The 16,869-nt window shown below is 40.6% G+C and overlaps 1 pseudogene; it reads right to left on the bottom strand.

Annotated features, from left to right (window-relative positions):
• Positions 1 to 1,515: 1,515 nt before the first annotated feature.
• LOC147688640 (uncharacterized) lies at positions 1,516 to 16,546 on the bottom strand (annotated as a pseudogene).
• Positions 16,547 to 16,869: the final 323 nt, after the last annotated feature.

The raw sequence follows: 16,869 nt of genomic DNA, 5'->3' as shown, positions 1-16,869 counted from the left end.
ATTTAGAGGATCACCTCCTCAATTAACCTTACTGTCAAAAACAGGCATCTTGGATGCAATATGCCTTCTTTATACAATACCATGAATCATTTTCAATGCCATGAGTTCTAAAGTAAGACCTAGATTTACAAAAGTATCACTGAACGCAGTGCAACACCCAAATATGCTGCGTTGCATCACAGGATGAGAGCAGGAAAGTGCCATGTCTACCCCTCTCCCTTGCACCACTGCACCATTAGGCAGTCGAGCACCATGGACACACATTTGCACTATGTTGAAAAGGTGTCTGCGAGAGCCTAGCTTAGGTTTTGTACTGTAATGGCCCCCTTGAAGTGCAAAAAATACTATGCCTAGAAAAACCTGAAAACATTTCCCATTGTGGATGAGTATTGCAACAAATACCAATTTGCTCTGGTTTATATATCCTGAAAAGATTTTTCATCAAGTCCGCATTATAAAACTTAAGCAAACCAAAACTAAAACTTCCATGAATCTGGTTCCAATTATAAGATCAATATTCTCCTACTCTGGAAAGATTACTTTTAAAACTCTACTGTGAGATGCGGGCCACCTCCTCGATGTACCTTCCTGTCGAAAACAGGCCACTTGGATGTAATATGCCTTTTTTACACATTACCAAGAATTGTTTGCAATGCCACAAATTGTAAAGTAAGGCCCAGATTTGCCAAACTGTCACTAAAAGCAGTGCAGCACCCTCATTGGCTATGTTGCATAACAGGCAGAGAGAAGGAAAGTATCATGCCTATCCTTCTCTCTAACATCAACTGCACTATAATGCAATGTTGTCTGTGAGAGTCTAGCCTAGGTTTTGCACTGGAAGGGCACCCTTCCGGTACCCAAAAAATACTATGTCTAGACAAACATAAAACCTTTTCCATTTCGGATGAGTGTTGTACCAAATACCAATTTGCTCAGATTTGTAAATCCTTAACAGGATTTTGATTCAGGTTTGCATTATAAAACTTAAGCAAACCAAACACAAAACTTCTCTAAATCTGGTCCTAATAATCCGAATAATATTCTTCTGCTTTGGAAAGATTACTTTTTAAATTCTACAGTGAGAGGTAGACACCTGTATAAAATAACTCTGAGAAATGCTATTTATTGGCTTGCTTTGTGCTGCAGAAATACCACAAGCACCTTCATATAAAAGAAGTGGTCGGCAACAATGTTATACTTCGCATTCAGATAAGCTTAACAACGTGTGCTGCTACTCCCAAACTCCTGACTCACTGGGACTTGCCTTATTTTGAGATACAGAGCATTATCTGAAGCTGTTTGGCATGGTGACCAGCGGCAAAAGACTAAACAAAACAGTAGTTAAAGGAAAAATTTTCATAAAGTGTGTGTCAACATGTAATTTTATTTATGCACAGCACATATTTGGCCCCATAGGAGCCAGGATACCAAACAAGAGAAAAAATCCAGGAAAAAAAAAGTCAGGGAAAAAAAGGAGGGCAAAAAGGCAAGAGTCCTGCAACCAGAACAAATGGCTTAACGAACACCAGCAGCTTCATTGTTTGATTCTAGAGTCAGAGTTTTCTTTAATCCTCTTCTTGCATTGGAAATCTGTATAGCCAGCTTCCTTCTCATAGTTCTGTAGTCCAGTGATGGCCAGCCGTTGGTACTGCACACAGACCTCATAAACTCTGGAAAAACAAAATAACATACATCAGTCACATGTTACCACCGCTATTTTTGGATTTTAATAGGTCTTAACTTTTGTGGAATGGGACCCCCGATGATAAATAGTTGGGTCCCCTCCAAAACTTGAGATAAAACTTAGGGCAGCAGGAGTGGGCATGGCTCACAGCAAGGGTACTTTTCTGTAGATCAAAATCTGCACTAAATGTGGTGATTATAAAAGAGCAAATGTGACTGCCAACAGAAATTGAATACAAAGCACCACCACATAACTGGTGTTTAGCCCCTGGTCTCCAATGACCATTCTAGCCCCAAGTAGCAGTCTGTCTTCTCTGCCTCTTTCGCCCTTTTGAAATGCTGTGCTGCACCTGTTGGCCTCTGGGACAGTCCAACCGACAACTGCCAGAGTCGGAGGAGTCTCACAGCCAGCTCTATCCAAGTTCCTCACACCTGTCCTGGATGCCTTTTGAAATCCTGGACTGCGCTAAGACTGAGGTACTTGGAAGAAAGACTGTACTGATGTTAGGAATTGAAACAAACATGCGCCATAGTCATGTTCACTAGACACGGTCAAGTAATCAGTGGCAAATTTCTTTACACAACCATCATGGAGGCAGCCACGATGAGTTAGAACTCTACTTGCAATGTTCATATTTGGAAAACAGTCTAAGAAACTAGCATAGTGATCAGAAATCATAATTAGAGCTTACAACCAAGTGCTAGGAACAGGACCAACTGACCTAATTATTAGAGAGTTGATCAGGTCTAAATAAAAGCTGCAAGCACAGTATTTAATAAGTTCAGTTTGCTATCACCCATTCATCCAGTTTGAGTCCCTCATATGGACCTACAGATTTAGAAATACATTCCCAACTCAAGGCTTTGTGCCAGATTTGCATGCCATTTGTAGCACAAACCGTTAAGAAATTACAAGTCACCTCCATTGCTCTTCTTGCTCTTTTGCAGCTGTTAAGTAATGATGAAGTCATCTTACAATTATCTGATACAAGACCAAATATGCAAACCTTCTTTAACCCAATGTATAATAATGAATTTTTACAATCTAAGATCGACTGAATGTTAATTTTAACAATTGTAATATCTTACCAAACAAAGCATCAGCCTTCTCCTCATCAAGGACAGCTGTTCCAGCATGAGCCTTTGTTACACCTTTTGCAGATGTAAGTTCTTTTGGTGAAAATAGTATTTCGCTGATACCATTGAGAAGAAAACCTGCACTGTCCCGAGCTGCCTTGGCTTCCTCCAAGAGTTTGTGCAATTTTCTCTTTGGAACAAGAACATCTCTAAACCGTGAAGGATCATTTGAGTCCTTCACCAACTGCTGCATATCAGTCTGCAAAATAACACAACTATTAACTATCTGTCTTCATGTTAGGTTACATACTAAAAAATATATACAGGAAGAGAGTGTTTTTTTTATTTTGATTTGGAATCTATACATGGCTAACAATGTAATATTTGCTATGGTAGCTCAGGGAGTAGAAAGCAGCCATATTTCAAAACATTGAATGCAGAATGTTTTCTAAGTCCTCATGCAGGAAATGTACAAGGTTTGCCCTATATAAACTTTAACTGTGCTATAGAGTGGCAAAGAAAACAAGTACCTTTTGTACAGTGAATGATCGACTGCATATTTTAGATGCTGCTTTATCTGTTCAGTCCCTAGAATTGGTCAAAGCGGACAGTGCACCATGCAAATACTGTATGGCCAACTCCCTATTGCAAGTGCCTTGCGACTGTGCTATAATCAAATAAATACAGTTGTTAAAGGCAGCAGATAATACAATATTCACATAACAAGCATACTTTTTGGCAATGCATGTGTTTGGGTGGAAAAAAGGATTATTAATGAGAATTTGTGGCAGTTTATGTGGAAAGGTAGAATATCAAGAACACACATTTTAAGTGTTCATTTTCGGCTTGTAACCGTACACACTCCTCATTCAGACAGGAACCAGGGCCAACAGAATAGCTTTCATTTTGATTAACTATGGCCAAGGAGTTATATATCATTTCCTTAGAGAGAAAGAAAATCATAATTAGGCCATACAAGTGGGAATGCAATTTCCTATGTACCTTAAAAAAAACATTACCCCAGTGTCGATTAATGGACTTTCCTCTGTCATCAAATGAAATGATTCTTCATTGTTCTGAGGGGGGAAAAAAGAAAAGAAACCATGAGGCCCTCATTTATATGGATCATGCCAAACAGTTTTATATTTGTATCACCTCTCTTTGCAGCGATAACAGGTTGAAGTGATGTGGTTTTGGCATCAAAAGGCGTGTTACGTTAACCAAGGAAAAAAGGCTGGCATTCAGGCTTAACAATATTCAAGTGTGTATAATGGCAGCACTCATTTAGCTCTGCTTACATCATGGTCAAAGCTTTCGTTGCTTGCAAACGGATCATCATGGCAAGGGGTATGGTTCACATCCACAGCTGTTGCTGCAGGTGAAAAGTCCCTGTAGGCCAGGCTGTGTGACTGTGAGCCGTGAGCAACAAAACCTTGTGGTGTCAAAATATGTGGTGCCAAGGGTTCCATCATTTTGGGATCTTGTCTGCAGGGTCTAGCAGGTGTTACGGCATTGCTCGAAACAGCCAGCTCTTGCGTTGGAAATAGTTTTTTGGGTATTAACTGGTGACGTGGTGAACGTGAATTACTTAGTATAGGGGCCTAAAAGTGACCACACGACCTACTCAATTAAACAGTAGATCTTAAGACCAACTATTTCGTCCAGAATAAATCAATTGCTTTTATTTTAATTATTTGAGTCAAAACATATATCATACAAAATTCACATGTTTATGTACATTGCTTATTACACTCCACAATTATTCACAACAACACTTCTAGCACTCAATACAAACATTCAACCATGCATACACATAACAGACATAGAATAAATTGACATCAATTTTCCACATAAGCTATTTACAAAAATAAATTAAAAAAACAACACAGGTAATCAAATCAATTATTTTCAAGGCTTTGATGTTTTAAGAACGTCCTAGTGTTGTGAAAAACGGTCTACGCGTTTCGAAAACCCTTTCTTCAAGGGAATTCTCTTCAGGACCACGTAGCTGTGAATGAGAAGACAGACAGAAGTCAGTCTAAGAAGACGACCCAAGCTGTGTCACTTCTTAATAAAAGAGGGGAAGAACTAATCCTACCTCTCTGGTGCTTGTTTTCACACGATCTGAAACAGACAAAATGACAACCCAACTAAATACTGTATCTATTTTACTCTTCAACAGAGTCAAGGGACTCGCTACAACATGCACCATACAGCAAGGTACTCACATGTTTTCTTTCGTGACTGGCTCGTGTCTTGTAATGAAGTGTGAGCTCTGTGTAATACAAGGAGCATATGTCAGACTCGGGGACGATATCTGGTATTTCAGGCATAAAAACAATTGTGAATGCAAACGGCTTACTTTGAAAAATAACGTGTGAGTCGCTTCGGTAGAGAGAGATGAAAAACAGGCGGGGTGGTTTACCTGTGGAGATCGAGTGAGTCACAATTAGTATATGAGTGATTGCGGGTATCGAAGAATTGAAAATCAGCCGGCTCACGTTTACGCCGGAGAAATCTTACCCGTGCTTGTATGTTTTGACTCCAAACACTTCCAATTTCATTTGATGGCACAGTGTTCCTCTATGTTTCAATTCCAGACGACTGTCAGCCGACCCGCTCTCCTTGCCGAATGTAAGCAAACGCCGAGTAATTTCCGGTTTCTAGAAATTATGGGACATGTGGTTTTTCAAAGATCGTCTCCGAGTAAGGCTCATGCAGAACGGTGGCAGTAAAATGGCACGAGTGCAGGTTCGATCAGTATGATCTGTGGTACATTAGCGGCAGATTGAAGCAATCAAAGTAGAGCATACAGGTCAATCGAGACAAGTGCACGCGTCGTCCTCAGCTGTCACTGGGAAACATTTTCATAATGCACAACGTGTTTATTGTTGTAGCCGGTAAAGTTCCGACATTTCATTCAAGCCATCGACGGCTGTATTAAATTTGATTATTAACATCGCTTCACTGCGGGATAGTTTATCTTCAATATCCCCTCCTCGGGGGTCTCTCTCCTTCTTAGTAATCACTGTCCATCTTAGGTCATCCAATGTATGCTTGTTGATCTGTCAATGGTTAACCAAAGGTGCAGAAATCACATTGTTTTTTATTTACGGAGGACCCTGTCTATAAAAAGGGCTACAGCTATATCGAGAATAAGTGCAGCCGAGACCTTATGGTCTTAACTGTGGAGACAGCTCAAAGGATTTCTTTACAACAACTCGAGGAAATCAAAACTTTGGAAGACGAAATTCAAAAAAATCAACTGATTCCAGATGCAAAAGCATTACTAAAAAAAGTTGAAAAGGGCATCTTGGAATTTAAAGATTTTACTATAAACCAAAAGGAAAATCAGTTTCAAAAGGATAAAAAAAACTTCAACCTTGAGAAAGTGTATCCATATTTGCAATCTGACTTCTATACACGACTTGACTCACGAAAGTACTTATCAGACAACCAAGGGAGATCTAACAGCAAATTTATTACTTTCTCTGACACTTCGTCATCTTCAGGCGGTAGTGAAAACGAAGGAAATATCCAGAGGAGAAATACAAATAAAAGAGGTTCATTCCAACAACAAGCCGGTCCATCTACAGCGCCTTTTTTAGGAAGAGGCCAACAACAAACCCGGGGCCGCCCCCGTTACAACCAACCATGGGAGATGTCGACACAGCGACAAAATTACAAAAATTGGTAGTCTCACCAATCTTTAACCTGTCCAATAAAACCCTCACCTCAGCTGAAACTAGTATTCCAGAAAAAGGACTTTCATTTGTTCCCGTAAGACATACCAACTTCGTTAGACTCAAGACTGAGGCTCTAGAGTTTTGCAGGAAACTCAAACTAAGATCATTATTTTCTCAATCCATCTATAATCCACCAATTGAAGTCACAGGCCTAAAGAAAAAGTCATCCTTTTGCCCACCAGCAAATAAAGTGGCCAAGGAGATCCTTACCTTTGAAAAAACGATTTTGTCAGCGATCACTATTATGGAACATAAAAGACACTGGACCAAATTTAATATCTCACCTTCAGAAAGAACTGCTTTGGAGAACCTTAAAAAAGATATATCAATAACAATCAAACAGGCCGATGAGGGCGGGTCCATAGTCATCTGGGACACAGCCAAATATACTGCGGAAGTAATGAGTCAACTAAACAATACTAGATGCTATAGGAAAATTCCCAAAGATCCTACTAGGGAGTTACAACATCAACTAAGTCAAATCCTGGACAAAGGATTAGAAAATGGAATTATAGGCAAAAAAGAATATGAATATCTTAAATGTACTAATCCAAGAACACCATTGTTCTACGTCCTCCCGAAAATTCATAAGGACGCTAGTACACCCCCGGGAAGACCAATAGTCTCCGGGTGTGAGTCACTACTGGAACCAACAGCTAAATTTGTTGATTTCTTTCTGAAACCTTTTCTCCCTAAAGTTAAATCCTACTTGAGAGACACCACGGATTTTATCTCTAAACTTCCAACAATTCATTTTGAGGAGAATCAAGACGTACTAGTTACCCTATTTAACAGTATGTTCCTTTGTGGGGCTACCACCGGTACAAGGACATCATAAGTGCGGGGCATGTATTTGCTGCCCCAGTACAGATGAATACTAGAAAGGAGGGGTCCCAGTGTAGACAAGGGACAATATACACAATTCAAAGAATTAATCATAAAACAACAATTAAATCCGCAAAGTTTTATTCACTGAGGGATCAAGTGTAATGAATACACACAGCAAATGGTCAAATGTATTCAAGGTCATACAGTGCCCCAGGGAGAAAGGAAGGAAGTGATCAAGGTGAGGATGAGGGAGTGGTAGGAATGTGTGACAGTAAAATCAGACATTTAGAACAAACTTGGCACTTAGTTATATAGCCAAAATAGCCACAAAAATAATAATGGCGACCATCATTGGAAAAGGCATACTTCACAGAATACAATTAATCTAAACAATGCTGGCATGAAGTTGACACAGGAAAAACAGCAGTCGACGTTTCAACCCTCTTATCAATGCAGGAAATGTTTATATCCTTGCTGCGGGGTCTTCATCAGGACCAAGGGGTAGGGGCAGGTAACCTAATGAAAGTGAGTACAATGAACTAAAATTACTAGAGGGGTATAATTCCAGCCTCATAAGTAATCACATCGGTAGATATACAACAATGAGAACACACTGTATACTTGGTCATTAGTTAAGGGTAATAGTGAGATTAATCTAGTCATGATTGCATCCAATTGTAACCCTAAAAGTGAGGGTATAGTGTGTCAAAGATGACTAAATAGGGTTACCATTGACATGGACATATGGTAACGTCCAACAGTCTAGAACATTAAAATCAAATCACATACATTTGGTAATGGACCCGAGCGTAAGGGTCAGAGAACTGGCACGTTGGGTGGAGGCAACACTGAGTCAAGGCAAGACACGCCTAAGAAGTACTCTGACTAGAATACCTGGGATTGATTAAAGGTGGAACTGGATAGGCGGAGTTCGATGGAAAGCAAATATCCTTTGGGAAGTGTCTGCAACATAACACATATGTATTACAAACTGGTCAATGGGTACAGTGCCGTCACGGTAATTAAAGAGAGGAACGAGCTTACCTCTGGGTAAGAATCCTCAATTTGGTCATTTGTTAATTTATGGCGTTATCGGTGGCCGGACAGCACCTGAAAATAACGTACGTGCACTGGTTAACTTCGAAGCACACCAAACAATGGGCAGCTTGTGTGCGGTACGAGTGTGCCTGTTTCAACCAGATGAAGCTTACCGATAAACAGGAGAAACGCTTATACAGTGCTGGGCAGAGTTTAAAGCAGCGTCGGGAAGGATGAATCAACCGTTAGTCTGTTAAATCAAAAAAGAAAAACGGGAACTCATTTAGAAGATAAACAACGAACGATTCCCAGGCATGGATGGACCGGTGTGGGGAGACTACTTACTGATGCCGAATGAATCGGAAGGCTCCGTGCGAAGGCAACAACACGAGCTCCATTTCCTGATTGGTGATATCACCATGGTAATGGTGTCACGTGGTGTCCGGGCGGACAATGAAACTCGAAAAAAGACTATGGGAGTGATTTCCATCCTTGTACCACCAATCAATTTCGGGGGTATTAATGAATATGAAGAGGCAGCGCGTAGCTAGATAATGCAATGTGGGATACCAACAACGCAGTACAATTAAATAAAGTAAATTAAGACAATTGACCTGGGCACGTCGTGGAATAGTACACTCAGTGGTGTGGGTGCATGGTCAAACAATGTCCAAATTGGGAGTCACAGGATCAGAAAACCAATATAATATCACATAACAAATTCGTGTAAGCATGGCGTACCTCTCTGACATGAGGGTAAAGCACATTGAGCTAATAAACAAACATAAGCATAGAGATATTTCTTGATTATATTGGGAGAAAAAGAAAAGGAATACATGTTAGTAATTACTTAATTATGGCGTACCTCCCAAGCATGGGGGTAGGGCCATTTAACTGATGCTCGAATACATAAATGGAAAAGATAAAGAGAATGGTGTTACTCAAATTGGAACCAACCCCCATGGACTGGATTTTCAGCAATCATATAAGTGGGCGAAGTTGGTTTATATGCTAGGCCCAGTGTCATGATATCGGAGCCCTCATGGTAGTGTAGCTAATTGGGAAAACAAACTATCATATTCATTGAGGCCAGTGTCAATTGAGTCAAAAAAAGAGATCCATTTGAGTTCACGAGTGTTGAGAATGTCAGAGATATTACCCCCACGTGGTCCCAATGTTGCCTTTTCAATAACCACCCATCGCAGACTGTCAGGGGGATGAGAATTCAGCTTAAAGTGGTCCACAAGTGGTGCGCCAGGGACATCACATCGGATCCTACTCATATGTTGTAAAATCCTCGCTTTTACTTTTTGTTGGGTTTGCCCGATGTAGATTTTTTGACATGGGCAAACGATGGCATATATGATGTTGTTCGAGTTACAGTTGCTGAGGGTCTTGAGCTTGATTGTGAGATGGTGGTGTTGAAATTCTTTAGTTTGAATTGCGGAGTCGCAGGCTTTACAATGACCACACTTAAAATGGCCAATCACTGGTGGTAAGTCCCACAAGGAATTGATGGTGGGTTGGTTGGCTGTGGGTAGGAAAGAGCATACCACATAGTCCTTAATGTTCTTAGCTTTCTTGAACGCATGTAACGGCGTCTCGGGTTGTTGGATATCTTCAGATACCAAATGCCAATGCTGATTGATGATCCGTTTAATCCTGTTACTTTTTGTATTGAAGGTGGTAACACAGACAATACGGTTCTCTTGTTGATTGTTTCTGTCTTTGGGTGACAGTAATTCTTCCCGGGGGTAGAACCACGCGCGTTTGCGCGCTTTCTTTATCAGGCGTCTTGGGTAGCCACGGTGTGCCAACCGACTAGAAAGATCCTCTGATTCTGACAAATAATATTCTTTACTGGAACAATTCCTGCGGATTCTCAGAAATTGCCCGAAGGGCAGGTTGTCGCGGAGGGCTCGTGGGTGGTGCCTGTTGTATTCCAATAAAGAGTTTCTTTCGGTAGGTTTACGATACAGTTTGGTAGAGAGTGATCCAGATTGGTGATACATGGTGACATCCAGGAGATCAATGGTTTCACTATGAGACTGGAGAGTAAACTTAACATGTTGAGATTGTTGGTTCAGCCATGTAAAGAAACTACTTAGATCGTCCTGGTTACCATTCCAAATTAACAGAATGTCATCAATGTATCTCATCCAGAGACCAGGTAACTACTAGAAAGGAGGGGTCTCAGTGTAGACAAGGGACAATATACACAATCCAAAGAGTTAATCATAAAACAACAATTAAATCCGCAACGTTTTATTCACTGAGCGATCAAGTGTAATGAATACACACAGCAAACGGTCAAATGTATTCAAGGTCATACAGTGCCCCAGGGAGGAAGGAAGGAAGTGATCAAGGTGAGGATGAGGGAGTGGTAGGAATGTGTGACAGTAAAATCAGACATTTAGAACAAACTTGGCACTAAGTTATATAGCCAAAATAGCCACAAAAATAATAATGGCGAACATCATTGGAAAAGGCATACTTCACAGAATACAATTAATCTAAACAATGCTGGCGTGAAGTTGACACAGGAAAAACAGCAGTCGACGTTTCGACCCTCTCATCAATGCAGGGAATGTTTATATCCTGGCTGCGGGGTCTTCATCAGGACCAAGGGGTAGGGGCAGGTAACCTAATGAAAGTGTGTACAATGAACTAAAATTACTAGAGGGGTATAATTCCAGCCTCATAAGTAATCACATCGGTAGATATACAACAATGAGAACACACTGTATACTTGGTCATTAGTTAAGGGTAATAGTGAGATTAATCTAGTCATGATTGCATCCAATTGTAACCCTAAAAGTGAGGGTATAGTGCGTCAAAGATGACTAAATAGGGTTACCATTGACATGGACATATGGTAACGTCCAACAGTCTAGAACATTAAAATCAAATCACATAGATTTGGTAATGGACCCGAGCGTAAGGGTCAGAGAACTGGCACGTTGGGTGGAGGCAACACTGAGTCAAGGCAAGACACGCCTAAGAAGTACTCTGACTAGAATACCTGGGATTGATTAAAGGTGGAACTGGATAGGCGGAGATCGATGGAAAGCAAATATCCTTTGGGAAGTGTCTGCAACGTAACACATATGTATTACAAACTGGTCAATGGGTACCGTGCCGTCACGGTAATTAAAGAGAGGAATGAGCTTACCTCTGGGTAAGAATCCTCAATTTGGTCATTTGTTAATTTATGGCGTTATCGGTGGCCGGACAGCACCTGAAAATAACGTACGTGCACTGGTTAACTTCGAAGCACACCAAACAATGGGCAGCTTGTGTGCGGTACGAGTGTGCCGGTTTCAACCAGATGAAGCTTACCGATAAACAGGAGAAACGCTTATACGGTGCTGGGCAGAGTTTAAAGCAGCGTCGGGAAGGATGAATCAACCGTTAGTCTGTTAAATCAAAAAAGAAAAACGGGAACTCATTTAGAAGATAAACAACGAACGATTCCCAGGCATGGATGGACCAGTGTGGGGAGACTACTTACTGATGCCGAATGAATCGGAAGGCTCCGTGCGAAGGCAACAACGCGAGCTCCATTTCCTGATTGGTGATATCACCATGGTAATGGTGTCACGTGGTGTCCGGGCGGACAATGAAACTCGAAAAAAAGACTATGGGGGTGATTTCCATCCTTGTACCACCAATCAATTTCGGGGGTATTAATGAATATGAAGAGGCAGCGCATAGCTAGATAATGCAATGTGGGATACCAACAACGCAGTACAAATAAATAAAGTAAATTAAGACAATTGACCTGGGCACGTCGTGGAATAGTACACTCAATGGTGTGGGTGCATGGTCAAACAATGTCCAAATTGGGAGTGAAGGGATCAGAAAACCAATATAATATCACATAGCAAATTTGTGTAAGCATGGCGTACCTCTCTGACATGAGGGTAAAGCACATTGAGCTAATAAACAAACATAAGCATAGAGATATTTCTTGATTATATTGGGAGAAAAAGAAAAGGAATACATGTTAGTAATTACTTAATTATGGCGTACCTCCCAAGCATGGGGGTAGGGCCATTTAACTGATGCTCGAATACATAAATGGAAAAGATAAAGAGAATGGTGTTACTCAAATTGGAACCAACCCCCATGGACTGGATTTTCAGCAATCATATAAGTGGGGGAAGTTGGTTTATATGCTAGGTCCAGTGTCATGATATCGGAGCCCTCATGGTAGTGTAGCTAATTGGGAAAACAAACTATCATGTTCATTGAGGCCAGTGTCAATTGAGTCAAAAAAGTAGATCCATTTGAGTTCACGAGTGTTGAGAATGTCAGAGATATTACCCCCACGTGGTCCCAATGTTGCCTTTTCAATAACCACCCATCGCAGACTGTCAGGGGGATGAGAATTCAGCTTAAAGTGGTCCACAAGTGGTGCGCCAGGGACATCACATCGGATCCTACTCATATGTTGTAAAATCCTCGCTTTTACTTTTTGCTGGGTTTGCCCGATGTAGATTTTTTGACATGGGCAAACGATGGCATATATGATGTTGTTCGAGTTACAGTTGCTGAGGGTCTTGAGCTTGATTGTGAGATGGTGGTGTTGAAATTCTTTAGTTTGAATTGCGGAGTCGCAGGCTTTACAATGACCACACTTAAAATGGCCAATCACTGGTGGTAAGTCCCACAAGGAATTGATGGTGGGTTGGTTGGCTGTGGGTAGGAAAGAGCATACCACATAGTCCTTAATGCTCTTAGCTTTCTTGAACGCATGTAACGGCGTCTCAGGTTGTTGGATATCTTCAGATACCAAATGCCAATGCTGATTGATGATCCGTTTAATCCTGTTACTTTTTGTATTGAAGGTGGTAACACAGACAATACGGTTCTCTTGTTGATTGTTTCTGTCTTTGGGTGACAGTAATTCTTCCCGGGGGTAGAACCACGCGCGTTTGCGCGCTTTCTTCATCAGACGTCTTGGGTAGCCACGGTGTGCCAACCGACTAGAAAGATCCTCTGATTCTGAGAAATAATGTTCTTTACTGGAACAATTCCTGCGGATTCTCAGAAATTGCCCGAAGGGCAGGTTGTCGCGGAGGGCTCGTGGGTGGTGACTGTTGTATTCCAATAAAGAGTTTCTTTCGGCAGGTTTACGATACAGTTTGGTAGAGAGTGATCCAGATTGGTACAAGTACTTACTGAACCCAGGTCCCAGTGACTATGTTTGGGTAACCCACTTATACATAAACCAGTACAGATGAAGGTACTCTTTTCCAACACAAGGACGTTTTTTGGAAACATGAAAAATTCTCAAACTGTAAATCAAGATATGTTATCTACGGTGTGAAATGCCCATGCAACAAACTTTACATTGGGAAAACGAGCCAGGAAGTAAGATGTCGCATCACACAACACAAATCACGAATAAAAAACAATGTGATTTCTGCACCTTTGGTTAACCATTGGCAGATCAACAAGCATACATTGGATGACCTAAGATGGACAGTGATTACTAAGATCGAGAGAGACCCCCGAGGTGGGGATATTGAAGATAAACTATCCCGCAGTGAAGCGATGTTAATAATCAAATTTAATACAGCCGTCGATGGCTTGAATGAAATGTCAGAACTTTACCGGCTACAACAATAAACACGTTGTGCATTATGAAAATGTTCCCCAGTGACAGCTGAGGACGACGCGTGCACTTGACTCGATTGACCTGTATGCTCTACTTTGATTGCTTCAATCTGCCGCTAATGTACCACAGATCATACTGATCTAACCTGCACTCGTGCCATTTTACTGCCACCGTTCTGCATGAGCCTTACTCGGAGACGATCTTTGAAAAACCACATGTCCCATAATTCCTAGAAACCGGAAATTACTCGGCGTTTGCTTACATTCGACAAGGAGAGCGGGTCGGCTGACAGTCGTCTGGAATTGAAACATAGAGGAACACTGTGCCATCAAATGAAATTGGAAGTGTTTCGAGTCAAAACATACAAGCACGGGTAAGATTTCTCCGGCGTAAACGTGAGCCGGCTGATTTTCGATTCTTCGATACCCGCAATCACTCGTATACTAATTGTGACTCACTTGATCTCCACAGGTAAACCACCCCGCCTGTTTTTCATCTCTCTCTACCGGAGCGACTCACACATTATTTTTCAAACTAAGCCGTTTACATTCGCAATTGTTTTTATGCCTGAAATACCAGATATTGTCCCCGAGTCTGACATATGCTCCTTGTATTACACAGAGCTCACACTTCATTACAAGACACGAGCCAGTCACGAAAGAAAACATGTGAGTACCTTGCTGTATGGTGCATGTTGTAGCGAGTTTCTTGACTCTGATGAAGAGTAAAATAGATACAGTATTTAGTTGGGTTGTCATTTTGTCTGTTTCAGATCCTGTGAAAACAAGCACCAGAGAGGTAGGATTAGTTCTTCCCCCCCTTTATTAAGAAGTGACACAGCTTGGGTCGTCTTCTTAGACTGACTTCTGTCTGTCTTCTCATTCACAGCTAAGTGGTCCTGAAGAGAATTCCCTTGAAGAAAGGGTTTTCCAAACGCGTAGACTGTTTTTCACAACACTAGGACGTTCTTAAAACATCAGAGCCTTGAAAATAATTGATTTGATTACCTGTGTTGTTTTTTTAAATTATTTTTGTAAATAGCTTATGTGGAAAATTGATGTAAATTGATTCTATGTCTGTTATGTGTATGCATGGTTGAATGTTTGTATTGAGTTCTAGAAGTGTTGTTGTGAATAATTGTGGAGTGTAATAAGCAATGTACATAAACATGTGAATTTTGTATGATATATGTTTTGACTCAAATAATTAAAATAAAAACAATTGATTTATTCTGGACGAAATAGTTGGTCTTAAGATCTACTGTTTAATTGAGTAGGTCGTGTGGTCACTTTCAGGCCCCTATACTAAGTAATTGGCAATCTTGGTGCTTGTTTTGGTTGTTGGATTTATTGAGGCTTGTCCTTATTGCCTGTTAGCCCAGACCCAGTTTTGGTTACGGTGGTGAACGTGAGGCATGTTTTTGTCCTTGCTATTTGGATGTAAGTGGGGACTCCAAGACTAGTTAATTGTCACGTTGTACTGCGTTATATTTACTTGTGGATTTTGGATGAAGGACACTAGCCATCCCTGCTAAAAGGGTCAGATTTTCAAGTTTCTGCAAATTCATCCGCGAACTCGCATCACCAGGTTGAGAAGCTGTGCTTGTGGAATGAGCTTGGTTACCAACTCTTATATAATCCAGCCCACTCTGCTTGGCTTTTTTGTCCTTGCATCTTTTCTCTGCAATTTTTCCTTTTGGAGTTCATGTAACACCCTCTTAAGTCTTCCAGTGCTTCCCCGATTGCCACAGTCCATCATCAACAGCTTTTCCTCCTGTGCCCTTTGAAGTAACACCTGTTTTAGACCCTCTGTTGTGCCTGAATAGCTTGCAATTAAGTCTTCGAAAATATTCTGAATCATAAGACACTGTTTCTTCACAAAAAAACGAGAAACAAAATATATATTTATATATGAACTTCAAAACAGACATAAGAACACATTGATCACTTGCAATATATCTCCACCCGCTAGCCAGAATATATAAATACACAAGTATTGATAATAAAGGACAAATGTACAATCTATCCATAACAAAGAAAGTCACTTTTCATTAATAGACAGTAAACATTGTAAGCCTGAACTTGAACCTCCTGAAAAAACTTGCCTAAATAAAATAGTTTAACCACAAATCGCTGCGTTATAGTAGTGCCACAAGCTAAACGTTTCAGCCCTTTTCATAAGTGTTACATTTGTCTCTAGAGAGCTATGCAAGGCATACATGAGGACATGCATGTTCATTTTAACTGACCAGTATTGGATTAATTTATTCCCAAATGTAGGTTTTTACTGAATACAGTTGGTAATTTGTACCATTATCCTGCAGTTGCAATCTTAATATAAAGGTTTACTTATTGTGCTTACCAGATGATTGGAAAAGAATCATAGCTTTAAAATCATTCTCTTCAGTGATTGGCCGACCAGTTTCAGCTATATTTTCGTCTAGCCATTTACAAAGAACTTCACCAGGATTGTCCAAAAGCAGAAATTCCCCATCTTTTCGCACACACACAGAACAATCGCAAGTGAAAAATAGGACGTTGAATAAAACCATGATTATGTCCTGCTAGATATAAAAATCAGGAATTAGTTTGTGTCTTGTTTAAGTTTTCAGAGGCATAATACAAAGTATATCAATCTGATTCACCGATTATTTAATTGGAGCAAAGCATCCCAAAAAGTACACTGACCTGGTACAACTTAGATCAAATATGGGTCGTTTATCGACTACAAACAAGTGTTAAGGCATCCACTGAAGGCCATTGAGGAAATTGCATATTAATCCAGTATCTGCTAAAGGGATTACAATTCATATGATATAATGACCTCAGAAGGGTGAATGGTTGAGTGGACCTGTCATAATCTGAACCTGTGACC

This window comes from Lissotriton vulgaris, chromosome 10 (assembly GCF_964263255.1).
Source record: "Lissotriton vulgaris chromosome 10, aLisVul1.2, whole genome shotgun sequence".
Classification (NCBI taxonomy): Eukaryota; Metazoa; Chordata; class Amphibia; order Caudata; family Salamandridae; genus Lissotriton; species Lissotriton vulgaris.
The sequence above is the reverse complement of the archived record's forward strand: the minus strand, read 5'-3'. Positions and strand labels throughout refer to the sequence as shown.